This window comes from Rana temporaria, chromosome 1, assembly GCF_905171775.1.
Source record: "Rana temporaria chromosome 1, aRanTem1.1, whole genome shotgun sequence".
Lineage (NCBI taxonomy): Eukaryota > Metazoa > Chordata > Amphibia > Anura > Ranidae > Rana > Rana temporaria.
In genome coordinates this window covers 291,647,893-291,667,109 of record NC_053489.1, presented here as the reverse complement: position 1 = coordinate 291,667,109, position 19,217 = coordinate 291,647,893, and positions in this window count along the sequence as shown.

Genomic DNA, 19,217 nt, shown 5'->3' with positions numbered 1-19,217 from the left:
CACATTTTGGCCTAAATTTATGAATAAAATTTTATTGGATATGTTTTATAACAAAAAGTAGAAAATTATTGTTTTTCTTCCCAAAATGTTCTGTCTTTTTTCGTTTATATAACAGAAAATAAAAAAACCTTCCGGTGGTCAAATATCACAAAAAAAAGCTCTATTTGTGTGAAAAAATCATATAAATTTAATTTGTGTACAGTTGTATGCTGATTAGAAAAAAATGGCCTGGTCATAAAAGGGGTAAAACCTTCCGGTGGTCAAATGGTTAATGAAATACTGGACTTTTATTTATGAATGCATTCATATACAAGATGCATAGATTAAATATTAGGAGTATTATTAACCACTTTCCCACCGCGCTATAGTGAAAATACTGCTACAGCTGGGAGGACGTCCCTGGGACGTCCTTCCAGAATCCTTCACTCGCGCGCCCCCTGGGGCGCGCTCCCGGAATCATCCGTGAGCGCCAGGTCTAGAAGACCCGGCGCATCACGGATCGTGGTAAATTGCCGCTGATAGCGGCCGTTTACCACGTGATCGCTCCGTCAAATGACGGAGCGATCACTTGTAAACAAACCGGCGTCATGTAGTGACGCCGGTTCCTCCCTCTCCTCTCTGTACAGATCGGTACAGTGTGAGAGGAGAGGGGGGGAGCAGGTGGCAGCAGCAGCAGCATTGTGGGCTGGATCTGTGACAATTGCAGTCACAGATCCAGCCATCCCACCCTGCGCAATACTCTGCAATACCCCCCATACTGTGCAATACCCCCACTACTCTGCAATACTCCCCAGACTGTGCAATACCCCCCAGACTCTGCAATACCCCCCAGACTCTGCAATACCCCCCAGACTCTGCAATACCCCCCAGACTGTGCAATACCCCCCATACTCTGCAATACCCCCCATACTCCGCAATACCCTCAATACTTCACAATACCCCAATACTCCACAATACCCTCAATACTTCACAATACCCCAATACTCCACAATACCCCAATACTCCAATACCTTGCAATACGTCGCCTATGGGGATTTTTAAGTAGCGAAGTTTGGCGCAATTCCACGAGCGTGTGCAATTTTGAAGGGTGACATGTTAGGTATCTATTTACTCAGCGTAACTTCATCTTTCATGGTATGCAAAAACATTGGGCTAACTTTACTGTTTTTTTTTTTTTTTAAGCACAAAACTGTTTTTTTTTTTAAAAACACGCGTTCAAAAAATTGCTGCGAAAATACCGTGCAAGATAAAAAGTTGCAACAACCGCCATTGTATTCTCTAGGGTCTTTGAAAAAAAAGCATATATAATGTTTTGGGTTTCTATGTAATTTTTTAGAAAATAAATTATAATTTTTACATGTAGGAGAGAAATGTCAGAATTGGTCTGGGTGCTCCAGAACGCCTGATGGTGCTCCCTGCATGTTGGGCCTCTGTATGTGGCCACGCTGTGTAAAAGTCTCGCCATACTCGGGAGGAATAGCAGAATGTGTTTTGGGGTGTAATTTGTGGTATGCATATGCTGTGTGTGAGAAATAACCTGCTAATATGACAGAAACTAGATTTTTTTTTTTTTTTTTTTTACAGAATTTTCAGTCTTTTTTCTTTTATAGCGCAAAAAATAAAAACCGCAGAGGTGATCAAATACCACCAAAAGAAAGCTCTATTTGTGTAAAAAAAAGGACAAAAATTTCAGACGGGTACAATGTTGTATGAAATTTGATCTGGTTAGGAAGGGGGTTTATGTGCCCAGTGGTCAAGAGGTTAAAGAGAGCAGGATGATGAGACCAAAAGAATGGACTACCATTTCAAGATTTTTCTCTTTACTAAGTTTATAATTTATAAATGACTTTATTATACTTCCTTTGTTTTTATAAGAAAGGATTTTTTTCATACAAATTTAATTAGATGGATTTTGTTCAAGTTGTCACAACAAGTTTGCCCAAGTTCCTGGATTAATGGTGACCACACGGACGCCCGGGCACATATTACCTCTTGTTTGATCAATTGCAAGATGTATGGGAGCCCTATTGGTATAAGTCTATTGCCCACATACATTTTTGAGATCCCAACTGACATGTTCGGTCATCTGTACACACACTCAATCTTTTGCACCCTCTGTTCCACTGTAGATCCCCTCATCTATGATCGAACAGCGGGCAGCCAGCCTCCAAAATGGCGAATCTGGTCAGCAAGCGCAATGCTCTGCGCCGTTTCCGCCTTTTGGATTTCATGCATGTGCACTAGCACCCAAATATGCATCTGCGTTTCGGGAGTGACATCAGACGCTTCTGCAACAGTGAAGGGATTTAAGCTTGGGTGTGGCTGCCATTATCTGTCAGAGGCCCATAGGAGTGAGAGAACACATATCTCTCCTCCCTCTCTTTATGCCTTAACCTAATCCAACTGTTTGGTAAGTTTTCGTTCTTTGATACTTATAGGAATTCATATTATTTCCTACTTTATCTTTCCACCCATGTGGTCTATTCTAATAGCAGATTTCATTATATCTATTATATAGGTTCTATTCCCATTGACTTATTTGGGAGGTGATCAGTTTTGGGTCAATTAGTTGAGGAGCAATTTCAGTGGATCAATACCATTCTGATAATCCTCAAGACATCTCAACAGCAACATCCCGATTTGTACCCCTTCTTTTTCTCCTCCCTCTAGTACTCAACTCTTGGGGTCCCCATCTCCATCGAGTACCAAATCAATTGATCCCATTATATTAACAGGATTAAGGTAATTTCTATTTCATCCATTGAAGTTAGGAATATTCTTTAAATAAATTTTATAACATATATACAACTATATATTTATGCTCGTCCCCCCTCCCCCTTTCTTTTAGGAAAGAGGCGGTATCTCTTATCCCTTCTCTATGATTGTATTTTTTGTAAATACCTACTAGTAATTTTTGTTTTTCAAAACTTTATATAATTATTTTCTTGCTGTCCTTTTGTTATATTTTTTAGCATTCAATCTATACAACACTTTAAAGTCTCCTGAAGAAGCTCTTTGAAGCGAAACATGTAGAGTGTCAGTGTTTGTATCTGTATATGAATTGACCTAATAGTACAACAAGAAATTTTTATGAATTTTAATGTTAATAAAATTAAAATTTTTTCATATAAAATGTATTACTGTATTCATTTATTTGACACCTTAAAAGTTCTGCCGTTTCCCTTTTTTCATGTATTAGGACTTGGCAGTTTATTTACGTATTTGTACAGTATATGTTAATACACACAGTGGTTGATTATACTTATGTTATTGATATTTTTATGGTATAATTGTACTATTTTTTTTTTTATTATTGTTTATCACTGTTTGGCGCTGCACATATGATATAATTTCCAGTATTAATTAAAAGGAATGCTGGAAGTGTGTTACCATTTGCACACTGATATCTCTTCATGGTCATTTTATCAAATACGATTTTATGACAAAGTCTTTCAGGAATAGCAATAAAAAAAATCTAGACCAAACACCTCTTCATATACCATGTTCTAAAACCTTACGTGAGATCTAAGCTAAGGCCTTCACTGATATTTAAGTTCCTTTCATAATAAAAAAGCACAAAGACATTGATATTTATAATGTATAGGCATAATTACTCCCTTATTTAGTAAAACAAGTGAGATGTGGAAAATGGGCAATTTTATTTCAAATGGAGAAAATAACTTTCCAAGCTGCCGCAATCTAAATTGCTGTAACGTTCCAGTGAGTCCTACAGTTGTAAATTATGTTGTAATTTTCATTTGAAATGTGTTGAGGAACAGTACCTGTATGCACCAAAGCACACTAATTAACCGAAAGAACGGAAATTAACAGATGGAATGTGCATCCACAAAAATGTCCTGAACAGTTTGATGGCAATCAGCACTTTATAACAACACATAAAGCGGAAGCAGAGCGTTGTGATCATACGTGCTTGTTATTCCTAATGTTTTTAACCAGAACTGACAAGGAATTTTAGATAAGGTAATTACAATGTAATGATGCATACGTTTTAATAGATTCATGTACTATGCTTTCTATTTGATATTCACATTGTGGCAGGAGTAGACCAGACTGGATTTAAAACTGGCAATATTCTTGATTTAAAGAGCCCTTTTTTTAAAGTAAGATAATTGATCATTGGAGACAATATATTTTATATACTACTGACATTTCAGGCAGTATTTACCAAGTACTGTACATACTGCCATTGCAATCAGCTCTGAGAGAAGCTTATAACCTTATAGTTGTACCAGTGGCCGGGGGTGGTACTCCCGTGGTGGGGCCTTGGCTTGTGTGTTAGCGGCGATGCAGAGCACTGAGGACAGCCATCTCCCGGATCTCCCCATACATTCTCTCTGGCTTGTGTTGTGTGTGTTGGCGGTGGCGGCTATGCAGAGCAATGAGAGATCGGTCCGATGAGGATGGGCATCTCCTGGATCGCCATGTACACCCATCCTCCCTGTACCAGCCAATACGGTTGCTTCTCCTATTGGCCAATTGGGTCTCAGGACCTGCTTCCTGATTGGCCAGGAGGAGAAGCAAGTGAGAAGCCGTGCATTGCTTTGTCTGAATTATATATGGATAGTCTACAGTTTCAGTCCTGCATGAGAAAGATGCAGACCTGCACTCAAAGATAAGATTCCATAGAGGGTCAGCCTATTCGCTACCATCATTCACACAAACAAAGCCATTCCAGGTCATAATGACACCCTCAGGAATTATCATTTTGAAACACAAAGTGGTAAATGTGCACTTCTGAGAAAGTTTGTATATCAAATGTGTCTACACTAAGCTACAAGAAATAAAGAAACTGACAAAAGAGATGTTATTCCCTTAGAGCCCTTTCACACTGGTGCGTTTTTGCTGCGTTTTTTGTGGTAAAAATAGCGCTATTAAAACACACATGAATTGCTCCCCATGCATCTCAATGGACCCTTTCACACTGAGGCGTTGCGCTGGAGGAGCGTTGAGAAAAGTCCTACAAGCAGCATCTTTGGAGCAGCTTTTGAGCGCTGAAAAAAAAAACGCTCCAAAAACGCCCCTCTCCATTGAAATGAATTGAAAACGCGGTAAAAACGCCCTGAGCTGTAGAAAAGTCACATGATCTCACAAAAAATGTAACATGCAAGCCTAAAAGCGAACATCTATGGGATCTCAAAAACGATAATTTTTCAAATAGTCCCAAATGCCTAACCCCGCTCCCAATAGTGCCAAATCCCTAACCCTAACCCTAATCCCGCTTCCACTAGTTCCAAATCCCAAACCCTAACCCTAATCCCACTTCCACTAGTCCCAAATCCCTAACCCTAATCCCTGATCCCACTTCCACTAGTCCCAAATCCCTAACCCTAACCCCAATCCCACTTCCACTAGTCCCAAATCCCTAACCCTAGCCCCACTTCCACTAGTCCCAAATCCCTAACCCTAATCTCACTCCCAATAGTCCAAAATCCCTAACCCTAACCCTGCTCCCAAATCCCTAACACTAACCCTAATCCCACTCCCAATAGTCCAAAATCCCTAACCCTAAGGGATTCCTTGTAGTAGTGTGTTTTCAACATTTATTGTCCAATTTGAGAGGACACTTGAAGCCAATGTTAGTTCCACCACAGGTGTCCATGTAATTTTGTGGACATAGTTTTTTTTTTAAAGTTTAGGGCACTTTTGCAATCTATGCATCCCAAAATGTTACAGCATTTTCCATCAGAAGTGTGGTATGCCTTGCTATTGTTATTCAAGTAATAGTAAAGGTTCAGGTTTTTTTTTTAATAAATACTTTAAATACATTTTTACACTTTGCCCATTTAGTGAACAAAGTAAAGAAATCATTTTGAATGAATGATCCAAAATTGATCTGCAACAACAACAGATTTAGGGCCAGATCCACAGAGAGAGTACGCCGGCGTATCTACTGATACGCCGGCGTACTTTCAAATTTCCTGCGTCTTATCTTTAGTTTGAATCCTCAAACCAAGATACGACGGCATCTGGGTTAGATCCGACAGGCGTACGGCTTCGTACGCCTTCGGATCATAGATGCAATACTTCGGCGTCCGCTGGGTGGAGTTTGCGTCGTTTTCCGCGTCGGGTATGCAAATTAGCTATTTCCGACGATCCACGAACGTACGCGCGGCCGTCGCATTCTCTTACTTCGTCTGTAGTCGGCTTTTTCCAGCGTATAGTTAAAGCTGGTATTTTGTGGCGTATAGTTAGACTTGCCATGTTAAGTGTGGCCGTCGTTCCCGCGTTTCATTTGAATTTTTTTGCGTAAGTCGTCCGTGAATCGGGATGGAAGTAACTCACGTCTAAGTTAAAAAAAATGACGTCCTAGCAACGTCATTTAGCGCAATGGACGGCGGGAAATTTCGGGACGAGGCATGCGCAGTTCATTCGGCGCGGGTGCGTGCGTCATTTAAATGAAACACGCCCCCTAATCGCCGATTTGAATTCCGCCGCCAGAGATAGACTACGCCGCCGTAACTTACAGCGCAAAATGTTCCTGGATTCGAACTAAAGCAAGGTAAGGTACAGCGGCGTAGCGTATCTCTGATATGCTGCGCGCGTGCAGATCTCTGTGGATCTGCCCCCTAGTATACTGTACATTTGAGACAACTTCTCTTCTGTTTGGCCCCCCTGGTGAATAAAAAATGTTGCACAGGACAGAAAAGTGTAAAAATGTATTTAAAGTATTTATAAAAAAAAAAAAAAATGAACCTTTATTAACAATAGCAAGGCATACCACACTTCTGATGGAAAATGCTGTAACCTTCTGGGATGCATAGATTGCAAAAGTGCCCTAAACTTTAAAAAACCTATATGTCCACAAAATTACATGGACACCCGTGGTGGAACTAACATTGGCTTCAAGTGTCCTCTCAAATTGGACAATAAATGTTGAAAACACACTACTACAAGGAATCTAAACCAAAAAGTACTTAGAAGCCACTGCTAGATGGTGACTTTGTGGGGGAATTGTCTGTGAGCTATGTAATCCCCCATCACATCTAAAAGGGTATTTCAAGTGAAAACCTGGTTAACATATCCAGCATTAAAGACAAATTGTTGCAGGATCCCATACAACCGGTTCAACATTTAGGAAGTTAGTTAGAATCTGACATTAGCAAGGTTATGGGTTTACACTCAAGTTAAATCTTGTTGGGTAGGAAAAAATTATGTCAAACAATCATTGGATTGAAAACTGTTTTCTGATAATTGCAGAGAGGGTAGCTCTTATAGACCGAGTAAAGAATAAAGGGAAAAATTGCAAGAGCTTTTATTCAACCTTTAGAAAGATTCCCAAGAACAAGACAACTTTTTCATTGACACAACAAATATTATTTTTTACAGCCGGCCAGGTATATCCAATGGGAATTTGATGAAAACTCTTCACTCATATCTGGGCAGAAAATATTTATGATTCATGGACCAATTCAACCATTTCATTGGGTTATCAGTGGAATTTTAGGAAAAAAGCTGTCAGCTGGTCCGCCTGTTGTGCTGCAGCAGCCTCTGCGACTTGGCGATTGGTTTCTTACTGAGCCACATTGGCTTGTAGCAGGGCCTTTAACATTTCCTCTGTCTTCAGAAAAGTGCCCACTGAATCCACCATGTGTGGGAGATTAGCTTGTTATCTGACTATTCTGAATCAAAGTCCGTAAACAGGCACTTTCTTAAAAGTCAGGCAGGTGCCAGGTTTTATTTACAAGAGGTTTGCAGGTAAAAAATAAACAAAACAGTAAATGAAATCCTTGCTGTCCGGTACTAAACTAAACAAATGGTCTCCTCTCTATACAGTGCGGGTAATTCCCTTAGAATAGAGCGAATGTGAGGTGAAATGTACCTATAATCGTGTATCGTGTATCTCACCTTGCATACCGTCACAATATATATATATATATATATATATATATATATATATATATATATATATATATATGTTATACGTTTTGTAATCACTAGAGGTCACTAGTTTTACATATTAACCACTTCAGCCCCGAACCATTTCATACCTCCCAACAGTCCCTGATTTCGAGGGACTGTCCCTGATTTGGAGCAATGTCCCTCTGTCCCTCATTTTCCTCATTTGTCCCGCATTTTGGTCTGATCTATATAGATGTATATAAAATGCACTTTTTATCTATCAAAAAGTGTTTCCCAGTGCTAAACCTTTAATCTGATTTCTAAATTGCTGCATTTGTAAATTCCAAAAGCCAATATAAAGAAATAGTAGTGGTAAAAAAAGCACTTGTGGGTTTAACCAATCTTATTTTTTTGTACAATTCTCCTTTAAGGGGGCGTGGCAAGGGGTGTGTCCTATGCCTGCATACTTTTGCTGATAGGTGTCCCTCATTCCCATCTCAGAAAGTTGGGAGGTATGCCATTTGGATGGCCAAAGACTAGAGCACTTTTTGCGATTCGGCACTGGGTCGGTTTAACCAATGATTGTGCGGGCGTGTGACGTGGCTCCCAAACAAAATTTGCGTCCTTTTTTTTCCCACAAATAGAGCTTTATTTTGGTGGTATTTTATCACCTCTATGGTTTACACGACACTGATTACTGCTCCCGATGACGGGGAGCAGACGATCTGTGTCAGTGTCACTAGGCAGAACGGGGAGATGCTTGTTTACACAGGCATCCCCCGTTCTGTAGCTCCGTGACACACGATCGCGGGACACCGGCGGACATCCAGATCACAGAGCTTGTGGCAGGGGCGCATGCGAACCCACACGGCGACAAATTTAAAGTGACGTATATATGTCGATTTGCCTGTCCGTGCCATTGTGCTGACGTAAATGTCCGTGACCCAGTCTGCAAGTGGTTAATGTTATTGTGATATATGTGTTATCATTTTTGTACCCAATATAGGTCACTGGTTGCACATACCACTTTCATTGTGATATGCAGTATATACGGAAATATATTTTGGGTGTCATATGCAATACTCCCACTAGGGGTCACTATTTTATTTTATTTATTTTGTATTTACATCACATAGTATTTTTTTGGAAAAGAGGGAGCACTTTTTTCTTTTTACTCTGATCTGCTGATAACAGTTAATGTTAAGCACCAACCTCTTAGATTTAATATATAGCACTTATTTTATATTAGTAGTGCAGAAGTACATTTATTTTTATTTATAAAATATGTGACGTTGAGAAACTCCATGGGATTTATTTACAGTATACACAAAGGTGTTTCCTTCAACCCCTTTAACAAAGCTCTTTGGGTGAAATATATCAGGTAGTGAGATCCTGGTGTGGTCGTACTGTCAAGTTCTCTCAAGTACAATTCAAACATTCTCAAGTGCAATCAAGCCGTATATATTATGCTGGAAGACAGAGTATGGCTGTGTTCCTTGGTTCAGAAAATGCTAGCTGTTTATCATCTTGATCCTTTGACTTTTCAAATCTTTGACCTAAAATAAGAAAGTTCTGACATAGTTTGATGTATGTTTTATTCTGGGGTCTGACCCAAAAAAATATTTTATTTTTTAAATAAAGATCTACATTGACAGCCCCCTTTCTCTTAGTACAGTTTCCCTTAATTTTCTTGAAATAAAGCTGGAGGATACTCATAGTTTTACAAAACTAAACTCGAACTATAATCAACTATTGTTTTTTTTTTTTTAAGTTATTTGGTGACATTCCTCAATTTGTGTTTAGAAATGCAATGTTTGTACATTAATATTATCAGGGATTGATTTTTTTCCCCCCATCAAAATACAGTATATTTACAACCATTTCCCCACCTACCTGGGGATGTTTTTTTTCTTTTTAGAGAATATAGGCTAAAAGCTAACTCTATAATTAAAATAATACTGTAAATTGCATTATTATAATAATTTCTCATGGTGGAGTGTCTGCTTTCAGAAATACCTCTAGGAAAGACCATTGAAGAAAAAAATGCTTCCAGATACTCTAAAGCTGACTTGCACAATGTGGATATGTTTAGCTAAAATCAGCCAGGGACTGAATTTTTTTTATTCATATCTTGACATAAATGTGTGTTTTCCTCCTGGCTGTTTCGTATGAGTTCTCTTGAAAATAGAACATATGAAAATTAGTAGCCACCTGGGATAAAGCACTGAAAGCATGTACAACACGGCTACACAGCTCATTAGAAATGTTTCTTATGGTCCTGGAAGGTGCTCTCTTTACGGGATTCAAGAATTCATGTTCATTTATTGTTTTACAAGAAAGTATGTTTAGGGAAAACAAAGAGCACATACCAGAATGTGTTTAATAAAGTGTATTTACATTTGTGCATATCAGCCATCAGAGATTTAGGCCCCTTCCACACGGGGACGGATCTGTCAGCGGCGTCCACCAGCTCTCTCCGTTGATCTCTGCTGAGCCGGCGGATGACAGGTCCCTCTCTGCTTACTGAGCGGGGAGGGGCTTGTCGAGCACGGCTGCTTGTCTATGGAGAGATCGGAAGAAAACCGACAGCATGTCCGTTTTCATCGAATTTTACCCGATCCGGTGACGTATCGCCATCTGTCTGATTTTAGCGGATCGGAACGGATGTCAGCAGACATGGTCACCGCTGACATCCGATGCTTCATAGAAGAGCATGGAGCGCCCGTTCAGGTCCGCCGAATAAACTGAAAGGTTCGCCCGTGTGAAAGGGGCCTAGAAGTTATGTAAATGTAAGTTAAGTAATCAAAACTTTAAGGACCCCAATTGGAATTTTTAATACTATATCTTTAAAAATACTAATATTAGATACAGAGCTATTAAAATTAATTACCGAAAATAATTATTTTATGATAAGTTATATTGTGCTCAAAAACACCAATCCACAACATTGTATTATGTCACCATAACAACAGAACATGTTCCAATTTTTTTTATTAAACATTTAAAAATAAAAACTTTAACTGTCAAGTCTCCAATCAAGTCTACTGAAGCACTTGTGCCATTCTTTCACTTCATATATCCTTCACAATTTATATAGTGAAATAATGGCACATTGAGTATTGGTATATAGCGGTGATGGCGAACCTTGGCACCCCAGGTGTTTTGGAACTACATTTCCCATGACACTCATGCACTCTGCAGTGTAGTTGAGCATCATGGGAAATGTAGTTCCAAAACATCTGGGGTGCCAAGGTTCGCCATCACTTGTATATAGTATCAAAAATGTAGTGATTTGTTATACAAAGTTCAAATGCAGAAAAGTTCTAAACTTTTAGGCAAAGCTTGCAACATTGTAATTTTAGCAAGGTGCCATGATATTACTGAATGTATGGAACACTATATATATATATATATATATATATATATATTCTCCTCCAAACATGGAAATGTGTTTACTCACTACCCATTACAGGTATACATGCATCCTCACGCTTTACCTCATTCAATAAGTTAAGCGAAAACTCCACTGCAAAATGTAAATTCTTTGGCAAACTGACCAGCCTATTTGCCTTTAAGAAATCAAAATCACTTAAATGAAGAATTATGAATCTTGTATTTTTTTTATATTTATGAGAAACAATAATATATGCAAATACCTGTTTTTTTTTTTTTTTTTAGTTTACAATATAGTACAGAAAATTATTAGTACCTTGTGATTGTAGCTTCATTAATTTAATTTGAAATGGTTTTACCATCAAATATGGTAATAAAAGAAGATGAAATTTGTGATTAAAATACCACCAATTTCTTGTGAGCTTATGACCCACTGGGAAATCCTTCACAACGTCTTATCTCTTATTCCACAAATTTGCTATCTACCCACAGCTACTGCATTCTGGGATTTCTATTCAGCAAGAACACAATATTTTGTGTATTAGTTTCACTTTTTTGTTTTCGTAAGATACATAATGTAAGCCATACAAATGCTCAAATGTGACTAACATATGAAGAAGCATTTCAGAACGCATCTGTAAGTCATAGAAAGTAATAAAGGTTATAACAGTAAAGATCAATAGGTATGACATTCTACAAGCCAGAGTTGCAGTAACAATGCCTGTTTTGTGAATTGGATGAAAATAGGTCGGAAAGGAAGGGTGGAAAGGGTAAGGGGGAGGGCAAACGTGTGTTAACTTTGAACTAGGAAACACTCTTGGATTAGATAGTCAGGCCCTATACAGAAGGTGGTCAAAATATATGGACAGAGGGCCAAGAGAAATGCCAGAGAAAGGAATAGAGCTGGACTGAAAGAGAAAGAAAAGAGCAAAAGAAAGACATCAGGGACACCCTAGCCAGAAACCCAGGGCCATGCCTATAGCACTGTGTAGATTTCAGAGGACATGGAAGGATGAGCTCATTATATTCATGGGGCCCAGGTTTTTAAGATTTTTTTTTATGTGTGTGTAGCACCTTGTAGCTTAGGCAGGGAGTTCCTCACAAATGTACTTGCTATGAGTAGTTATCCTGGTTGATTGATAGAGATCTATTGATTTCCTCCTTTGTTTGGCACTGTTGCACATTTCTCTTCTAACATTAGGTGGCCAGGTACTTGGTATTACTCAGAGTTTTTTTCTCAGAAAATAGGTGGAGGAACTCAACCACGACCCTGTTCATATTTCACAAACAGTAGAAGGGTCTTAAAGGGGCATTAAATACCAGGATTGCATTCCATACATACAGTGCAGAATTCAGGGGGGTTACACACAGAGTGCAGAGCTGTCACTTGCAAACACAGAAACCAGACTTCTGTGTTTACAAGTGATTGTGGTGAGCAGGCACCAAAGGGTCTGAGCCAGAGGTGGTGGAACTCCCCCTGAAAAAAAGCCCTGGTATAACTAGATATGAGAAGGGAAGCCCAAGGTAAGGTTATGGGTATATGGATTATCTCAGCCAATGGGCAGGGATTATATTAAATCCCTTGGCCTGCTGGGAGCACCTATATATTTTGGTGGAGTCAGGTTGTCTGTGTTCTGTGCCACCTGGACGTCTGTCTGGGTGGACGTGTGTCATACACATTGGGCTGCTAGGCCAGAGATTGGGCCTATCCCGGGGGCACCTGGCTGCCAGGCTGTGTGAGGGCCTATCCAGAAGTAATAGGGCAGCGCTGGGTTGGGTTGGGATTGCCGCCTGCAGTCCAACCAAAAAGGGACGGTTCTGCCGGCTGGAGAAACTGTTATGGTCGGAGGTAAGAAGGGGAGCTGTCGCCACTAAGGGACCAACCACTAAAATGGGGTATCAAACTACAGTGGAACCTGGAAGTGCAGTCACTCTAGATCTGAGGGGGACATGCAAGGAAAATAAAAAATAGCATTTTAGCTTGCAAATGAGTCGATGATAAAATCAGCTTCACCTCATTTCAGATCTTCAACTCAGATCTACAGCGATCTACAGCGACTTGTAGTGCAAAGTGGATTTGCCTTTCGTAAATAACCCCAATAGTATGTCTCTTGTGCAATAAGCTTGCAATTTTCAAAACTGTAATGCCGCGTACACATGACCATTTGTGGTGTCCCAGTACAGGTATTTGCTGTAGGCCCTGTCAGATTGAGGCCCTCGGCTTGTGGGGTCTCCCCTGCAGGGACTCAGCTAGTCATGATGTGATTTATACTGTTATGGTTGATAATACGTTTATTAGGTGTGTATAGCTTTAAGAGGTTTAGTCAGCCATCTCATGTTCAGTCAGAGTGTATTAGAGTCAGGAGGACTAAGTGCTAGACAAGACCTTACTGTGTTGTGTTATACTTTAACTTGTAACAAACTTTGAATGTAAGTTCCAAGGGGAATACAGGTCAGTCTCTATGATCCACAGCTCTCAACCAATGGGCTTCAGTCTTATCAGGCCCTTATAAGGGATTGTACTTCCTGTTTAAGTCAGTCTAGTGCTTCACACAGTTCCTGGCAGAGCAGAGCAAAACACAGTCAGAGGAGAAGCAGTGCAGGCCAGAAGCCTCCAGTTCAGGAGAAAGTACAGCAAAGCGTGGAGTATCCCTAAACACTACAGAACCAGTACTTCAGCTCATTTATCGGATCAATCCATTATTACGGCGAAAAGCCTCAAGTCTACCGACACTTCAGTAAGTGTATCTATTTTTCAGCCTAGTTAAGCATAGGCCCTGAATTACTAATCCGGCCTCAGCAGCCGAGTATATATATGATCAGCCAAGCTCAAGCATTATCAGCTGTGTGATCCTCTAGAGACTGTCTGCAGAACCTTTGTGACACTCTGTTTAAACGCTGTGAAGATTTTGACACCTGCCTTCATGCCAGTAAAGCCTTCGTTGTATTAACCCCTGTTGTGGACTGTGTTATTACCATCCTAACTAGCGGGGATACGGAGGCCCCCGGAGCTGTAGTTTCCCGGGGTATACCAAGACTACAGTGGCGTCACGTGACAGAGAGGGTTAATACCATCTGGCCCTCACTAAGGGTTAATACCACCTGACCCTGGGCTCCTAGCCCCAAGAACCAAGTAGCTAACCATCAAGCGCATGTGTGTGGCCGTGGGGCTCACCCTCCCCGGTCACCACACATTTTTCAAACGATCGTGTGTAATTTAGAACATGCTCTAATTTTTCTTGTCGTTTTTCACGACGGGAAAAAAACAAGCATACTCAGAAGCAAGTTATGAGATGGGAGCACTCGTTCTGGTAAAACTAGCGTTTGTAATGGAGATAGCACATTCGTCACGCGGTAACAGACTGAAAAGCACAAAGACTGAAAAGCGTAAATCCTCACCAAACTTTTAGTAACACAAATTTAGGAAAAGCAGCCCAATGGGTGGCGTCATCTGAATGGAACTTCCGCTTTATAGCGCCGTCATACGTGTTGTACATCACTGCGCTTTGCTCAAGCTTTTTTTTTTACTATTGTGTGTATGCAAGGCAGGCTTGACAAGAATCACGTCGAGAAAAACTTTGTTTTTTTTCCATGACATTAAAAACAGTCGTGTGTACACGGCATTAAAGTTTCGCTCTAACCCTACCATGAAAGGGTGGCTGTAGTGAAAGAGATTTGCCTTTCGTAAATAACCCCCATTGTCTATTTGTTGCTTTACTAGAATCATAAGGCAAAATGCTATTATCCAACTGTCGACTCGAAAAACTAGAAATGCTGCCATCTTGTGGTGAATATAGTTAAAAACTGCGTGTAAAAATGTAAACTAATATTTGTTCAATAATACATTACTCGCTATGTGTACTGGTGATTATGAGAGTATTCGATTTACATTTTAAGAGCTTTTACATTTATAATTGAGAGACAGTAATAATAAATGTAAAAATATTCTGATTTAATACTCCATTTTTCTATTAGACAGTATAGTCTAAATCAAGTAAAGAGAAATATCATTAAACATTTCTGGCTAAAGGTTGTAAAAAAAAAACTATGTATACAGTAATAAACTGAAACGTACAAAAATAAATGTGCCTAATCATGTAATCCCTTCTGCGTGAGCTGACAGTTTAAAGGCCTTTATCAATAGGCTTTTGTTTGCGTCAGAACTGCTTCTCTTCTAACTGTATAATGCTGCCTATTAATTAGCCCTGAGTCGTCCAATCTAGCGGGTTACAACGATGCTGCGGTGATGCCCCCTTATATAGCAAGCGGCATTGGACCCGCCTGGGTCAGAGCTGGGATCTCCGTGTTGCCGCGTGGTAGGCCGCAGCCGTCTTGCACAGCAGCAGAAGGGTGTTTACTTGATGGACCCCAGGAAACAAGACCTTGGGCGTAGTCTGCTACCCTTTTAAAGCCTCTCCCAGAGTTCCTTCTTTGGAGCAAATGTTAGGATGTGTAGTCCAGGCATAGTTCTACAGAACCAGGATGTCTGTTCAGGAGATTACAGTCCCCACAATGCTCTCTGCTGGTCTCAGGAAGATGATGCTGGTAATTTCAAGCCCAGCACTAGAGGAACACCGAGACGGTCTAAGAAGGGAGAGGGTCAGTCTGCAGTACCAGATAACTATAGTCCGCTGTCGGCTACATCGATACTACACTTCTGTATAAAAAGCTAATTTACACTCATAGAGGATGCTCGTCCGAATACAATAAAGTGTGGGATCGCTGGTTGGAGCACTCTGCCACACGTACATAAAGCAGGCCCCATTGACTAGAGATAAGAAAGCCTGGAAAAAAAAGACGATAAATTGTGGGGGAAAAAATCTGGATTTTTTCAACGTTTTTTTTTTTCTGGAAATTTTTGGGGAAAAATTAACTGCGGAATACGTTATTTTACAATGATAAGTAATATATCTATGATATGGTATTTAAACTATATGTAACATGAAGACCCTAATAAAAGATTTCTGACACTTTATGTAAAGTCTTAAATTATTGCAAGTTCTCTCAGCTGAAGATAAGCAAATCCTGGAATATTTTCAATACAGTTCTGAGAAATATGCATTTATGCCACTAGGGGGCACTGCAGGGAAAAGTCTCCAGTTTTGTTTGCTTGTAGGCTCCAGCTTGTTGGGTGATTGTTGGGATAAAGTAGATCAGGGGTGTCAAACTCAATTCCATCGAGGGCCGCATCAGCATTATGATTACCCTCAAAAGGGCCGGTTGTATCTGTAAGATTAGATGTACAGTGCAACTCCTCCAGTTACATTAGATGTTAAGAGCCACCCCACCATCAGAAGTTGAGTCCCCACTCTCCCTTACATCACAGTGCACCCCCTTTCCTTATGCTGCAGCTGGGAAGAAGCTGGATGCATTGCTTAAAAGCATAAAGTACAGGGTCTTCAGGAGGACCAGAGGAGGGCTGTAGCTCTCCTGCAGCTGCAGGAGAGGTGTGAGGGCCACATAAAATGGCCTGGAGGGCCACATTCGGCTCACGGGCCTTGTGTTTGACACCTGTGCAGTAGATGATAGTTTCTGTTCTCTCAGGACTTAAAGAGGAGTTCCACCCAAATGTGGAACTTCCTCTTAACCCACTCCTCTCCCCCTTACATGCCACATTTGGCATGTAATTTTTTTGGGGGGGGAGTGGGGGCTTCAGCACGAGTGGGACTTCCTGTCCCACTTCCTCCTTCCTGTAGGCAAATAAGCTTAATCGCCTTCAGGAAGTGGCTGCTGTAGGCGATCGCCTAGGACACATCACAGGTCCTAGGCGATCTCCTGGCCAATTACACGGCGCGGCGCCGGGCCGCGCCGCTCGCGCATGCGCAGTGCCGCGCCGCTCGCGCATGCGCAGTGGGTGCCCGGCCGTGAAGCCGAAAGCTGTCACGGCCGGGTGCCCACACTGAAAATGAAGACGCCGGCCGGGGAGGGGGGGAGAGGAGCGGAGCGCTGGAGCAGGTAAGTGCCTGTTTATTAAAAGCCAGCAGCTACACTTTTTGTTGCTGCTGACTTTTAATAAACATACAAATGGCTGGAACTCCCCTTTAAGAGGGTAAATTTGTCTGACAAATTACCTTTTTAATCTTTAAAATTTTCCTTTTAAAGTGGAAGTAAACCCTCTGTGGTTTTCAGTTAAGGAAGCTGCCATCTTGGCCTCTGTTTGATCTTTTAAGGGGTTGTAAAGGAAAAAAAGTTTTTCCCTAAATAGCTTCCTTTACCTTAGTGCAGTCCTTCTTTAATGACCTCATCCTTCGATTTTGCTTTTAAATGTCCTTATTTCTTCTGAGAAATCCTCACTTCCTGTTCTTCTGTCTGTAACTCCACACAGTAATGCAAGGCTTTCTCCCTGGTGTGGAGAAAGCCTCTTGAGGGGGCGGGCAGGAGTGTCAGGATGCCCACTAACACACAGCTCCTTTCTCTATCTGCAAAGTAGACAGTGTCCTGACCCTCCTGCTCGCCCCCTCAAGAGTCTTTCTCCACACCAGGGAGAAAGCCTTGCATTACTGTGTTCAGTTGCAGACTAGAGAACAGGAAGTGAGAATTTCTCAGAAGAAATAAGGACATTTAAAAGCAAAATGGAAGGATGAGGTAAGTGAAGGAGGACTGCACTAAGGTAAAGGAAGCTATTTAGGGGGGGGGGGGGGATCCTTTACAACCCCTTTAACTGCCATGATGCTGCACATGTGATCAGTTATGACACCAGCCATTGGATGGTTTGACAGTTTGGTTGAGAGCACATCCAATGTGACAGTTACATTCCTGGCATGTGCCAGAAATTGTACTTTTTTTTTTAAACTGTTAAATCTGTGAAACAAAAATAAACAAATTACATGCACTGGATCTACTAGTGTCTATGTGTGCAAATCTTGTTGCTGCTGTTCATGACACATGTCAAAATATGTAAAATTGCAAATCACAGCGCAAACAAACCCAAAATGCAATACAAATTTAATAAGTGTAATTACTGTGCATATACTGTACAAACAGAATGAAATTATACAAGTAAAAAAATTAAAAATAAAACTGACAAGCATGTAGCCAGTGAAAGTCTGTGTTAAAATGTATAAACAGTCTCCAACACAATTCTCTTCAAAAGGGATCCTGTGTAAACGATATTCCAAAATGCTGTAGTGCTCAAAAAAAAAACCACACAGGTGATCAGTGCTTCACACAGCCCCTTTTGTGCTTAAACTCACCAAATAGATTGGCCCCGTTAAGGCTCGCACACACAATCAGAAAATCGGAAGTAACATTTTGTCCGATGAAGGAACCGCTTCTCTTTCGATATGAGACTAGCAGCATATAGAAAAGCGTGACCATGTGTACTCGGCTTTAGCAATACTGCATGTGGGTCAATCAGGCTTAGACTGGTGAGCGGGGAGATGAGATGACACTTCATAAGTATCTTCCTTTGTAGTTCAAACTTGTACATAAGGAAAGAGAACCCATATAGTGTAGAACACTTGGTTTATTTCAATAAAGAAATTCAAATGTCACTTACAATGTAGCAGAGTAAAAAGCGCATTAATTTAATTATGCAAAGAAAGTCTGCTTGCTCCAGGAAGCAGCTTGGTTCTCTCACGACCTCACCTGCGTTCCACCGCTCGCCGGACGTGACGTCACTGAGGAGCTGGAATCTACATCGTAGGGAACTGTTTATACATTTTAACACAGGCTTTCACTGGCTACATGCTTGTCAGTTTTTTGGGGATTTTTTCACTTGTATAATTTAATTTTGTTTGTATATGCACAGTATTTGCACTTTATGAATTTGTATTGCACTTTGGATTTGTTTGTGCTCTTGTTAAATCTGTGGATTTACTTACGCTTTACTTTTCTCTACTATCATAGGAGAATATTTTCCTATAGTCTGGTCAGTAAATTGTTTTTTCTTTTCCTCCTCTCTGTAAAATGATGAGACCAACATCTAGAGTTTGAAAACATTTCCATAGTGCAATTTGCAAATA